The 14,977-nt window shown below is 36.3% G+C and overlaps 1 pseudogene; it reads right to left on the reverse strand.

Moving 5' to 3' along the window:
* Positions 1 to 2,343: 2,343 nt before the first annotated feature.
* Positions 2,344 to 3,696, reverse strand: LOC122228174 (annotated as a pseudogene).
* Between the last annotated feature and the right edge of the window lie 11,281 nt (positions 3,697 to 14,977).

The raw sequence follows: 14,977 nt of genomic DNA on the forward strand, positions 1-14,977 counted from the left end.
TTCTCTGAGTTTTGTCTTAAGCCCCCAAATACCTGATAATATCTAAGAGCTGGATCCCAAACACATTCCAGGACATTAGCTTTGAACAAACCTGGCATCAATACCCCCTACCTTCAGTGATTTACTGAATAACACCTATTGTTCACCTGACACTTGCCTTTGATTAGACCCTACTCTGGATTTCTGGAGAAACATGTAACTAGAAGAACTCTTTCCAATATAATCGCTAACCCCAAGCGATGGGGCGATTCCTTCTTCCCAAACACTCTATCGGCTGTTCTCGGTCATCCACACTATTCAGTAAACTCTGCTTTCACTTTCTCTGGCTTGTATTTGATTTCTGTCCTGTGAGAAGCCAAGGACCCTCTTGGCCGGTCCTGCGGGACCCCCCCTCTGCGTTCTTGGACCAGTCTGCTTGCATCAAATTCATGTAGTTTTGCAGACTGCATATTTTACAAGGCACCTAGGTTGGGGGGATGGGTGGTGACGCAGAGGAATGAAGCCATGCTTCTCTTTGATTAAAAAGAATTACCTGTAGGTTGACATAGGCCTTGAACAACTTCTTTTTACTGGTCTATATGTTCTTCTATTCCTCTTCTTAAATAATCTATTGCCAGAAACAATTGGGTTGAATGGAAAGGCATTACTCTTAGCATGAACGCTTTTGCAGGAAGGCTCCATCAAAAGTCTTAGGGTAGATTTATTATAAGTGAAAAAGGTCATGTTCTTAAAAATAATGCATATTATCATATATAAAATGTTAACAAGTTTTCTTGTGTTTTTAGCAAATAATTTTATTTTAAAAAACATTTGTTAAAATATCCATTTTGATATCCCACAATGTATAGTAAAACCAATTATTTCAATTTCAATTTCAATTATTTGAAATTGCTTCAAAAATATATTTCAATTATTACTCAGCACATCTTATCACTGTCAAACTATATGATTAGGGGGCGCCTGGGTGGCTCAGTCAGTTAAGCGTCCGACTTCGGCTCAGGTCATGATCTCACGGTCTGTGAATTCAAGCCCCATGTCGGGCTCTGTGCTGACAGCTCAGAGCCTGGAGCCCATTTCAGATTCTGTGTCTCCCTCTCTCTCTGCCCCTCCCCTGTTCATGCTCTGTCTCTCTCTGTCTCAAAAATAAATAAACGTTGGGGCACCTGGGTGGCTCAGTCGGTTGAGCGTCTGACTTCGGCGCAGGTCATGATCTCACGGTCCCTGAGTTCAAGCCCCGCGTCAGGCTCTGGGCTGATGGCTCAGAGACTGGAGCCTGCTTTGGATTCTGTGTCTTCCTCCCTCTCTCTGCTCCTCCCCCGTTCATGCTCTGTCTCTCTCTGTCCCAAAAATAAATAAACATTAAAAAAAATTAAAAAAAAAATAAATAAATACACATTAAAAAAATTAAAAAAAAACTATATGATTAAGACAACTATAGTCTAGATAATCACAGACAATTGTAATTGTTTCATTGGGTTATAAATACTTATGAAATTTACATCTTATATTCACTCTTAAATTATAGATCTTCCCTACCAGTAGCCTAGCTAACAAATTTCACATACAATAGATTTTTCTTGTAACTTTTTTTATATTGATGAAACAACCCGATCTTTACCTATATAATATATTTATACAGACATATTCCCAGATCTTTCTTCTTTTACCAATCAGAACTGCCATTCATGCCATTTCCTGTTATGCATTCCACCCAAGATAGGCCATTCCATCTGTTGATTCACAGAACTTGCTTGCTTTGTCTCATGTGACTCTACAACCTAAGAAACTTGTACAAACAACCTTTAAGACATCCTTCTACTATGCAGTAGGGACAACTACAGAAGGTATTTAGAGTCAGTGGGCACTCTTGGTTTGCATGGTCTGTTTTGGTTTGTTTGTTTATTGTTGATGTTTCTTGGAGAGAGAAAAAAAACACAGCATAAAAGTAGAAAATAAAACCAAGGCTCATTTTTCTCCATCTGAAGCTACAAATGCTAATTTTTGCCATTTACACTTTTAATCTAATTTTTGAAAAACAAAAACAGCACAAATATATTAAATTCCATTTAATCAGTTCTCAAAGGCAATTGACATTTTGAGTTTGTATTTTCTGTTTTTAACCCATATTTTTTTCATTTGAGACATTTATTCAAACCCATCAGAGAAATGGACAGCTTATGTCTGTAACAAAGCATCATGTCTTAAAGCTTAGGTCCGTAATTGTATAAGAGAGTATATACTGTTACCTACAAACTAACTGATCACAGCACGTTTCAACGTTTAAAACAGAATAGGCTTCCCTGTAAAAGCAGCACCTTTGTGACATTTTTAACTTTAGTATTCCTATTCTTCTTCTTGATCCTCTCCTTCAACAGAATCCACACCAACTTCTTCATAATCCTTCTCAAGGGCAGCCATGTCTTCACGGGCCTCAGAAAACTGTCCTTTCCCCATGCCCTCACCCACATACCAGTGAACAAAGGCTCACTGGGCACGCATCAGGTCAAACCTGTGGTCCAGGCGAGCCCAGGTCTCAGCAATGGCTGTGGTGGTGCTCAGCATACACACAGCTCGCTGTACTTTGACCAGGTCTCCACCAGGTACCACAGTGGGATGCTGGTAGTTAGCCAGTGGGATGCTGGCTCCAACTGTGAAGCCGATGGGGCACTAGCCCACAAACTGGATGGTACGCCTGGTCCTGATGGTAGCACTGGCAGCGTTGACATTTTTGGGAACCACATCACCACAGTACAACAGGCAGAAAGCCATGTATTTATCATGGTAAGGGTCATATTTCACCATTTGGTTGTTTGTCTCAAAGCATGCCTTGGTGATCTCTACTACATAAAGCTGTTTGTGGTAGGCTTTCTCAGCAGAGATGACAGGAGCATATGTGACCAGAGGGAAGCGGATGTGGGGATAGGGTACCAAGTTGGTCTGGAATTCTATCCGAAAACATTTTGGGCTCCATCAAATCTGAGGGAAGCAGTGACAGAGGACACAATTTGACATGTTATCTTATTCAGGTTAGTGTAGATTGGGCATTCAGTGAGGTTTCTACCATAGATATCATACATAGCCTCATCGTCTCCAATGAAGGCAATCAGAGTGCTCCAGTCTGGTGTGAGTAGTGAGAATGGAGTGGTAAGACTTAACTACAGCTGTGGAAACCTGGGGGGCTGACTAAATGGAAAACTCCAGCTAGGACTTGTCACAATCGACAAGAAAGATGTTCCATTACCAGGGAGGTGAACCCAGGACCAATTCCCCCTCCAAGGCCATGGAAAACCAAGAAGTCCTGGAGACCTTGTGCACTGGTCAGACATTTCCAAATTCATTCCAAGACATTGTCAATGATCTCCTTGCCAATGGTGTAATGCCCTTGGGCATAGTTGTTGGCTGTATCTTACTTGCCTGTCATGAGCTGCTCAGGGTGGAAAAGCTGATGATAGGTGCCAGTGCGAACTTCATCAATGACTGTGGGTTCCAGGTCTACAAACACTGCATTGAACACATGCTTGCCAATACATGTTTTACTGAAGAAGGTATTAAAAGGGTCATCTTCTCTGCCAATGGTATTGTCACTTGGCATCTGACTATCAGACTCATGCCGTGTTCCAGGCAATAAAGCTCCCAATAGGCATTGCCAATCTGGACACCAGCCTGGCCAACATGGATGGAGATGAATTCACACATGGTTGCTGCTTTGTGGCTGCCAAGCAGATGGCAGAGAAGAAGAGACATTGTTATAGTGGTCGATATAATATAAACTGTTTTCTTTAACTTAGGGTATGTAATACATATATAGAAGAGTATAAAATAAAACATGTGCACTTAAATGCATTATTACAAAGTGAACACTGTGTAAACATCTCCCAGGTCAAAATATTAACATTGTTAGAATCTCAGAAATTATTCCCAACTGTCCCTTTCCCATAGTATCTTTCTTACTCCCTATAAAATACCACTGCTCTGACTCCTGTGACAGTCATTCATATCCTTGCTTTGTTAAGTTTAGTCTCCACCTATGCATTCCAAATAATCTAGTTTTGTCCATTTTTGAAATATATATCAATGAAATCATACACTTTATATTTTTTTTACGTGTCTGGCTTTCACTTGATGTGATACCATTAGATTCAAACACATAGTTTGCACACTTCCTTGCTGTATTGTGTGCCATTTCCTGACTATACAATTTAATTCTTTATTATTGACAAAGATATGAATTGTTTCATTTTTCTCAGTATGACCAACATATGTATCCTAGGGTAACTGAGCATGTATTGTCTAGAGTATATTCTTGGAGTAGAATCATATTTGATAGGACATGTGAATTTCTAACTTGACCAGACAGTTCCAAACTCCTTCAGAAAGTCAGTGTACTAGTTTATACTCCTACTAGTAGTCTATAAAAATTTATTTGCTCTATGGTTTTGGAGAAATAGAATTATTTATGATATTAATGTAATAAAGTATATGTAATACTCATTACAGTGAGTGTAAATGGTACCTATTAGAGTGTTATTTTGAATTTACTTGATTTTAATGAGATGAACTGAATTTTCATGTTTCCCCTATACTTAGGAAGTTTTTCTGAGAATTATGTAAGATTTTTATTCATTTTCTATTGGATTATTTCTCTTTTATCATTGATTTATAGGATTTCTTTATATAACCTAGATATTAATTCTATATTTTTGTTATGTACTACAGATATCTTCTGCTAGTTTGCACCTTTGCTTTTAATGTCTATAGTTTTTTCTTTTTAGTTTCTTTTAAATGTTTTTATTTATTTTTGAGAGAGAGAGAGAGGGAGACAGAGCACAAGTGGGGGAGGGGCAGAGAGGGAGACACAGAATCCGAAGCAGGATGCAGGCTCTGAGCTGTCAGCACAGAGCCCCATGTGGAGCTAGAACTCATGAACCACAACATCATGATCTGAGCCAGCGTTGGGCACCCAACCGACTGAGCCACCCAGGTGACCCTATAGTTTGTTTTCTTTACACATTTACTTACCTTAGGTTTTCCATCAATGGCAGATGTCCCTGATTCCCAAACTTTCCTGAGGTACTCCAAGATCCCTCACTGAATTCACAAGGGTTCTCCAGGACACTTTAAATTTTCAAAGGAAATTCAGCAACACTGAATACTGTGTAAAATACTTTCTTGAAGAAGTTTACAGTTTCATTATTAGATTGTTCTTCATTCTTTTGAATGATAACATGTTTGCTAAGCTAGGTTTCTGGTATTTTTTGTGGTCAATATAGACACAGATGACACACTCTTCACAAAATTAACTCAAAATATGTTATAGACATAAATGTAAAATTCAAAACTATAAAACTCCTAGAAGATATCATAGGAGGAAACCTAGATGGCCTTGGTATGGTGATGACTTTTCAAACACAACACTGAAGGCATGACCCATGAAAGAAAGAATCGATATGTTGGACTTCATTAAAATTAAAAACTTCTGCTCTGCAAAAAATAATATCAAGAGAATTAGAAAAGACTGGGAGAAAGTTTTGCAAAGACACATCTGATAAAGGACTGTTATTCAAAATATACAAATAACTCTTAAAACTCAGCATTAAGAAAATAAGCCATCTAAGTTAAAAAATGGTCCAAAATCCTTAACAGACATCTCAGCCAAGAAGATATACAGATGGTAAATAAGCATATGAAAAGATGTTTCACATCATATACCATTAGAGAAATGCAACTTAAGACAAGGACATACCTCTATACACCCATTGTAATGGCCCAAATCCAGTACACTGACAAAACCAAATGCTGGTGAGAATATGGAGCAACAGGAAGTCCTATTTATTCCTGGTGGGAATGCATACAATCATGTAGCCACCTGGAAAACAATTTAGTGCCTTCTGATAAAACTACTTGACATATGATATAGCAATCACACCTTGGTGTGCTAGCAACCAAGGTGTCCTTCAGCAGGTGAATGAATAAATACTGTATATCTACACAACAGAATCTTACTGAGAACTAAAAAGAAATGAGCTATCAAGTCATGAAAAGACGTGGAAGAAATGTAAATGCATATTACTAAGTGGAGAAAGCAACTTAAAAAGGCTGCTGACTGTGTTATTTCAACTGTATGAAATTTTTGAACAGGCAAAATTATAAAGACAAGAAGATTAGTGGTTGCCAGGAATTAGAGGAGGGAAGAGGGATGAATGGATGGAGCATAGATGACTTTGGGGGCAGTGGAAATACTCTGTCTGATACCATAATGATGGATACATGTTATTATACATCAGTCCAAACCCATAAAGTGTAAAACATCGAGAGTAAACCTAAATGTAAATATGGACTTTGGGTGATTGCAATCTGTTGACATAGCTTCATCAATTGTAATAAATGTACTACTCTGGCGAGAGATGTTGATAATAGGGCAGTCTATGCAGGTGTGGGGTATGGGGGCTTTGGGAAATCTCTGGCTCTGAAATTTGCTGTGAATCTGAAACAGCTCTAAAAAAAGTCTTAGAATAATTTTTAAAAATTTAAAAAGCAATTGCCACTCACAAATGAATTTGAAAAAGAAAATGAGGGTGGCAACCATCTAATCTAATTCAAAGGTTAAGAAGTTGTGCAGCACTCAGCAGGCACTGCATCCCATTAGTAAGTTAGTGAGGTTATTTAAGAATGAAATAAAAATATTTTTTTTCAATTTATGCACATTTATTTTTCAAATAGCTACTACACTTTTAGGATATAAATATTATGTTTTTAGAAACTGTTAAACAGAATACTTGAGTGTTTCTTTTGGCCTATGAATATAATTAAAAAAAATTGAGACCCCCAAGGATGTCAGGAACAGACAAAATTTAAGAACTTCTGGAATAGTGTTGCATAAAGGAAGGTTCTAATTGATTGATTTGGGGAAATGTATAGGCATACCTCAGAGATATTGTGGGTTCAGTTTCAGACCACGTCAGTAAAGCAAATATTGCAATAAAGTAAGTCAAATCATTCTTTTGGTTTCCCAATGCATATGAAAGTTACGTTTCCATTATATAATAGTCTTTTAAGTGTGCAATAGCATTATGCCTAAAAAATACATGCCTTAACTAAACATACTTTATTGCTAAAAAATGCTAACCATCATCTGAACTTTCAGTACACTGTAATATTTTTGCTGGTGGGGGATCTTGTCTCACTTATGGCTTCTGACTCATCAAGGTGGTGGTTATTGAAGACTGTGGTGGCTGTGGCAATTCCTTGGAACAAGGCAACAGTGAAGTTGGACTCTTCCTTTTGTGCACGATTTCTCTGTAGCTTGCAATGCCCTTTGATAGTATTTTACCCACAGTAGAACTTCTTTCAAAAGGGGAGTCAGTCCTCTCAAACACTGCTGCTTTATCACTAGGTTGGTATGATATTCTAAATTCCTTATTGACATTGCAACAGTCTTCACAGCATCTTCACCAGGAGTACAGGAGTAGATGCCATCTCAAGAAATCACTTCCTTTGCTCACCCATGAAAAGCAACTCCTCAGCCGTTAAAGTTTCATCATGAAATTGCAGCCATTCAGTCACATCTTTAGGCTCCACCTCTAATTCTAGTTCTCTTGCTATTTCCACCACACCTGCAGTTACTTCCTCCGTTGAAATCCTGTGCTCCTCAAAGTCATCCATGGGGGTTGGAATCAACCTTTGTTTTTCTTTGTTTTTTAGTTTTTACTTGACTTCCAGTTAGTTAAGATACAGTGTAATAGTAGTTTCAGATATACAATATAGTGAGTCAACATATTTATGACACTTGGGGCTCATCACAAGAGCACTCCTTAATCCCCATCACCTACTTAACCCATCCTCCCACCCACCTCCCCCCTGGTAACCATCAGTTTGTTCTCTATAGTTAAGGGTCTGTTTCTTGGTTTGTGTCTCTCTCTCTCTTTTTCCCTTTGCTCATTTGTTTTGTTTCTTAAATTCTACATATAAGTGAAATCATATAGTATTAGTCTTTCTCTGACTGACTTATTTTGCCAAATATAATACTCTCTAACTTCATTCATGTCATGACAAATGGCATGATTTCATTCTTTTTTTGTGGCTGAGTAATCTTCCATTATACATGTATACATGTATACATATATATTCCATTGTGTGTGTGTATATGTGTATATATATTAATATATATGTATAATTGAATTATATATATTATACATATTAATATATATAATTCCATTATACACTTTATATATATATATACTTTTATATATATATATATATATATATATATATATATATATATATATCCTTTCATCAATCAATGGACACTTGCACTGTTTCCATAATTTGGCTATTGTAGATAATGTTGCTATAAACATTGGGTTGCATGTATCCCTTCAAATTAGTATTTTTTATCTTTTGGTAAATACCTAGTAGTACTGAGGGTAGTTCTGTTTTTAACTTCTTTAGGAACCTTCATACTGTTTTCCAGAGTGGCTGCACCAGTTTGCATTACCACTAACAGTGCAAGAGGATTCCTCTTCTTAAACATCCTTGCCAACACCTGTTGTTTCTTGTGTTTTTTATTTTAGCCATTCTGACAGGTGTGAGGTCATATCTCATTGCCATTTTGATTTGTATTTCCCTGATAATGAGTGATGTTGAGCATCTTTTCATGTGTCTGTTGGCCATCTGGTTGTCTTCTTTGGAAAAATACCTGTTCTAGTCTTCTGCCCGTTTTTTAATTGAATTATTTGTTTGGGGGTGTTGAATTTTTTAAGTTCTTTATATATTTTGGATACCATCCCTTTATCATATATGTCATTTGCAAATATCTTCTCTCATTCTGTAGGTTGCCTTTTAGTTTTGTTGATTGTTTCCTTTGCTTAGCAGAAGGTTTTTATTTTGATGAAGTCCCAATAGTTGATTTTTGCTTTTGTTTCCCTTGCCTCGGGAGACATATCTAGAAAGAAGGTGCAACTCCAGTGTAAAAAAAGTTACTGCCTATGTTCTTCTCTAGGATTTTTATTGTTTAAAATCTCAAATTTAGGTGTTTAATCCATTTTGAATTTATTTTTGCTTATGGTGTAAGAAAGTGGTCCAGTTTCATTCTTTTGCATGTTGTTGTCCAGTTTTCCCAGCACCATTTGTTGAAGAGATTGTATTTTCCCCATTAGATATTCTTTTCTGCTTTGTCAGAGATGAATTGATCATATAGTTGTGGGTTCATTTCTGGGTTTTCTATTCTGTTGTACTGATCTATGTGTCTACTTTTGTGTCATTACCATACTGTTTTGATGATTACAGCTTTGTAACATAACTTGAAGTCTGAATTGCGATGCCTCCAGCTTTGCTTGTGTTTTTCAATGTGCTTTGACTACTTGGGGTCTTTTGTGGTTCCATACAAATTTTAGAATTGTTCACTCTAGCTCTGTGAAAAATGCTGTTGGTATTTTGATACAGATTTCATGAAATGTGTAGGTTGTTTTAGGTAGTATAGGCTTTTAACAATATTTGATCTTCCAATCCATGAGCCTGGAATGTGTTTCCATTTCTTTTTGTCCTCTTCAATTTCTTTTATCAGTGTTTTATAATTTTCAGAGTATAGGTCTTTTCACTTCTTTGGTTAAGTTTATTACTAGGTATCTTACTGTTTTGGGTGCAAATGTAAATGGGATTGGTTCCTTAATTTCTGTTTCTGCTGCTTCATTATTGGTGTATAGAAATGCAACAAAATCTCTATGGTGATTCTGTATCCTGTGACTTTACTGAATTAGTGTATCAGTTCTAGCTGTTTTTTGGTCAAGTCTTTTGGGTTTTCTATATAGGGTATCATGTCATATGCAAATATAGAATCAACTTCTTACAAGTTCCTGTAAATATTGATATTTTGACCACTTCCCATGAATCACAAATGTTCTTAATGGCATCTAAAATAGTGAATCCTTTCCAGAAAGTTCTCAATTTACTTTGTCCAGATCTATCAGAGAAATCACTATTTATGGCAGCAATAGCCTTCTGAAATATGTTTCTTAAATAATAAGACTTTAAATTCACGACTCCTTGATCCATGGGCTGCAGAATGGATGTTGTGTTAGCAGGCATGAAAACAACATGAATCTTTTTTTTATCATTTAAAAAAAATGTTTATTTTTTTTGAGAGAAAGAGAGAGAGTGTGTGTAGGGGGAGGGGCAGAGAGAGAGGGAGAGAAAGAATCCCAAGCAGGCTCCATGTTCAGCACCAATCCTGATGTGAGGCTCGATCCCACAACCCTGGGATCATGACTTGAGCTGAAATCAAGAGTTGGACACTCAACCAATTGAACCACCCTCGCCCCCCAACATGAATCTTGTACATCTCCATTAGAACTCTTAGGTAACCAGGTGTTTTTTCAACGAGCAGTAGTATTTTGAAGGGAATCTTTTTTTTCTGACCAGTAAGTCTCAATAGTGGGCTTAAAATATTCAGCAAACCATGTTGTGAAAAGACGTGCTGTCATCCGGGCTTTGTTATTCCATTTAGAGAGCACATGCACAGGTAGAATTAGCACCGTTCTTAAGGGCCTTTGAATTTTTAGAATAATAAATGAGCACTGGCTTCAACTTAAAGTTGTCAGCTGCATTAGCCCCTAACAAGACTCAGTCTGTCCTTTGAAGCTTTGAACCAGGAATTAACTTCTCTACAACTATGAAAGTCCCAGATGATATTTTATTTTAGTATAAGGCTATCTCATCTACATTGAAAATGTATTATTGGGCGCCTGGGTGGCTCAGTCGGTTAAGCAGCCGACTTCAGCTCAGGTCACGATCTCGCGGTCCGTGAGTTCGAGTCCCGCGTCGGGCTCTGTGCTGACAGCTCAGAGCCTGGAGCCTGCTTCCGATTCTGTGTCTCCCTCTCTCTCTGACCCTCCCTGGTTCATGCTCTGTCTTTGTCTCAAAAATAAATAAACGTTAAAAAAATTTAAAAAAAAAAAAAAAAAAAAAAAAAAAAAGAAAATGTATTATTATAGCCACCTTCATTAATGATCTTAGCTAGATCTTCTGGATAACTTGCTGCTTCACCTTACACTTTTATGTTATGGAAATGGTTTGTTTTTTTAAATCTCATGAACCTCTTCTGGTTTCAACCTTTTCTTCTGCAGCTGCCTCACATATCTTACCTTCATAGAATTGAATAAAGTTAGAGGCTTGCTCTGGATTAGGCTTTGGCTTACGGGGGTGTTGTGGCTGATTTGATTTTCTATCCAGACCACTCAAAGTTTCTCCATTTCAGTAATAAGGCTGTTTCACTTTCTTATCATTTGTGTGTTCACCGGAGTAGCACTTTTGATTTACTTCAAGAATGTTTATTTTGCATTCTCACCTTGGCTGTTTGGTGAGAGGCTTCCCTTTCAGTTTATCTTGGCTTTCGACCTGCCTTCCTCACTAAACTTAATAATTTCTAGCTTTTGACTTAAAGTGAGAGATGTGCAGCTCTTCCTTTCACTTCGAGGACCTTGTACAGTTTTTATTGGCGTAATTTCAATAGTGTTGTGTCTCAAGAATAGGAAGGCCTGAGGAGATGGAGAGAAACAAGGAACCGCCAGTTGGTGGACATATTCAGAACACACACACTTATCAATCAAACCTACTGTCTTCTACAGGCATGGTTTATGGCATTCCAAAAGTTATGATAGTAACATCAAAGATCACTGATCAGATCATCATACAAATATAATAATGCAAAAATTTAAAACATTTTGAGAATTACCAAAATGTGACACAGAGACACAAAGTGAGCAAATGCTGTTGGAAAAGTGGCACCCGTGGACTTCCTTGATGCAGGGTTGCTACAAACCTTCAACTTATAAAAAAAATACAGTATCTACAAAGCATATCAAGAGTTGGATGAAATCAAGAGTTGGACGCTTAACTGACTAAGCCACACTGGTACCCCAATAACCTGGGTATTGCCTCCAAAATCTTATAATAGGAGAAAGAAATAACATTTATTTTGTCTCTGATTTTCTTTGTGATGACTACTCACTGTCTTTTTTATTGAAGTATAGTTGACATACAATGTTATATTAGTTTATTAGTAATATTAGTTATATTAGTAAAACAAAGTACAATAAAATGAGGTCCAACTGTACAAATTCTATAGTTGAACATATAACTAATAAGCTGGGAGACTGAGTTGGAACCGAAATATCCCTTCATATTGTGCCTGGATAAGCTTTAGTCTCATTAACTGAATAGCAATTTCAACATGGCTGTTTCTCTGCTTAAATTGACTCAAATTTGTCATCATGAAATTTTGTTCCTCATGATTAAGTCATCTTTAATAGGTCATTTAAAATGTGTCTTTAAATAAAATAATAGGCCCAATATACCTGACTGTTACCTCTTAATTTCCTGCTTTAATTATTGTAATTAGTAGTTCTTTATTCCATTTAATGCTACACAGCTATAACAAGTAACCTTTAGCTATTTTGATGATCTCTATAAAATTTTAATGTTTAAAACTTGTTATGATACTTTATTACTTTTCTGAGCATTCTGATTTTGTAGAATAATAATACCACTAACTTTAAAAAAAACCCATCTGAAGTTATAGCTATTGATGTTGGAGAGAAAGAAAAACCAAAAAATCTTGTTATGTGTACAACTTCACTGCTTTTCTCTGATATTTCTTTTTCTTTTCTTTATGTAGGAAATGAATGAGCAGAGGTTTGGGGTGGGACAAATACCAATAATTTCATTAGGTTAAGCTGTTTTTCCATTCATTTTTGCGCATGATGGACAGAAATGTTCTTAGGCCCAATTCTACTCGTTTTGAATTTTATTTACTATATACCTTTACATCAGTTCTTTTTTTTTTTTTTTACAAGTTGTCTATTAATTTGCAAATGATACATTTTCCAAAATAAGCAAACCAAATAAAATAATAAAAATGTCTTTGGAACAACCTTTGAATAAAACTTCTTTCATAAAAGCTGTTATTCTATACAAAATATATTTAAATTATTATTTCATTTGAAGTTAACAACTACTCTGTATTTATCAAGACAAAAGAAAAAAACAAACTTAAATAGATAAGATGATGTTCCAATTCTCACCTATATATTAGTGGATATAATTCATTTTTTAAAAGTATATATTTTAACTCAATATCAAATGTCCATTCCAATGTACTATGCTAAATCACTTTTTTTATAGAAATTAAAAAGTAACAAAAATATTGTTGACAGGTTCTCTTGTGTTTTGTTTTTCTCAGGGAAAAAAAAGAAAGTTTGAAAGAAAATCCTAAGTATTCTGAATAATATTATTTGCCTCTCCTTTTCATTGTAATTATGATTTCCCCACCTCCTCCTTGAATTTATGTTAACTGATTGGAGTGTCTTTCTCAACATATGTGGAGTTATTCTATACTGTGAAATATTCCAGCCATACTCTATGAGCCTAACCTGGCTTGTTATCTGTTTTTGATAACCAACAAATTTTTTAAACACCACTATACCCATTTGTTTATGTACTATTAATGTCTGCCTTAATGGTACAAGGGTAAAATTGAATGATGTGACAGAGACTGTATTGGCCTGCAATGCATAAAACACTATCTGGCCCTTTAAAAGAATTTGTCAATCACTGTTCTCTAGTAACAATATGAACAAGAAAAGTCTACTGCACTTTTAAGCATTAAGACCAGATTGAATGAACAAGCTAAGAGAAAACATTTAATATGAAGCTATGACTTGCAGGTGTCATAATATATTTTGTATGTTAAGAAGAGTAAATTCACAGGCCTAATATTATACTCTTAACTTTTTATTCCTTTTATTTTCTTGTTTGCTTTCTCATAAATTTTATAATTTCATTAGTAGATATAATAGTATTTACCATTAAACCCAGGTCTTTCAGGATAAATTAGGTCAGAAAGGAAGGAAAAAGAAAAAATGTATGCCAGGCAGAGGAAATAGCCTATGCAAACACCTGTAGAAATGAGGGAATATATAGTTGAGATTGTTGGAGTAAAAGGTGTGTAGAGAAATATTTAAGGTTATAGCACATACATTAGTGTATAATCCCTCTGTATGCTGTAAATTAAAGATGATGACAATTTTTTGACAACTCTCCACATGAGAGGTATGAGCTATATCTTTCCCTTTGTAATATGGACAGGCTATTGACTTCCGTGGCTGATAGAATATAGAAGAAATGACACCGTTTAAGGTTCTGGACCTATCTTTAAGAGACTGTCACATTCCATTTCTTGTCTCTTGGAATTGTTATTCTGAGAATCAGCTGCCATGCTGTGAGAAGCCCAAGCCACATGGAAAAACACATGGGATTACTCTAGTCAGCAGCCTTAGTTGAGCTCCTGGCCAGTGACCTCAGTATCAACTTCTAGTTATGAGAATAAGACATATAAGACATGCAGCTTAGTTGAACCCAGTCTTTAAAAATGACTTCTACCTCAGCTGCTACTTGACTACAATCACATGAGACCCCTGAGCAAGAACTATTCCACTGCACCCAGAGAGCCCATAGAATTGTAAACAACAATAATAAACTGTGATTTTAAGATTTGATGTAATTTGTTGTGTAGCAACACATCATCAGATCATTGTTTCTCAAAATATTCGTAAGCAGCATGTCTATGGATCTAAATATTTTTTAGTTTATTGAAGATATGACCAAAAGAGATACTGTTAAATTTGGCATAACGGCTATTACTTAAGCTGTGCCGATTCACAAGCTCTGAAGTCTTGGGTTGTTTTTGTTTTTGTTTTTGTTTTGTTTGAAGTTCATTGATTTATTTTGAAAGAAACAGTATGAGTGGGGGAGGGGCAGAGAGAGAGGGATACAAAGAATCCCAAGCAGGCTCCACACTGTCAGCCCACACCCCGACACGGCACTTGAACCCGTGAAACTATGAAATCGTGACCTGAGCCGAAATCAAGAGTTGGACGCTTAACTGACTAAGCCACCCTGGTGCCCCAATAAGCTCCAAAATCTT

Source organism: Panthera leo, chromosome C1 (assembly GCF_018350215.1).
Source record: "Panthera leo isolate Ple1 chromosome C1, P.leo_Ple1_pat1.1, whole genome shotgun sequence".
Classification (NCBI taxonomy): Eukaryota; Metazoa; Chordata; class Mammalia; order Carnivora; family Felidae; genus Panthera; species Panthera leo.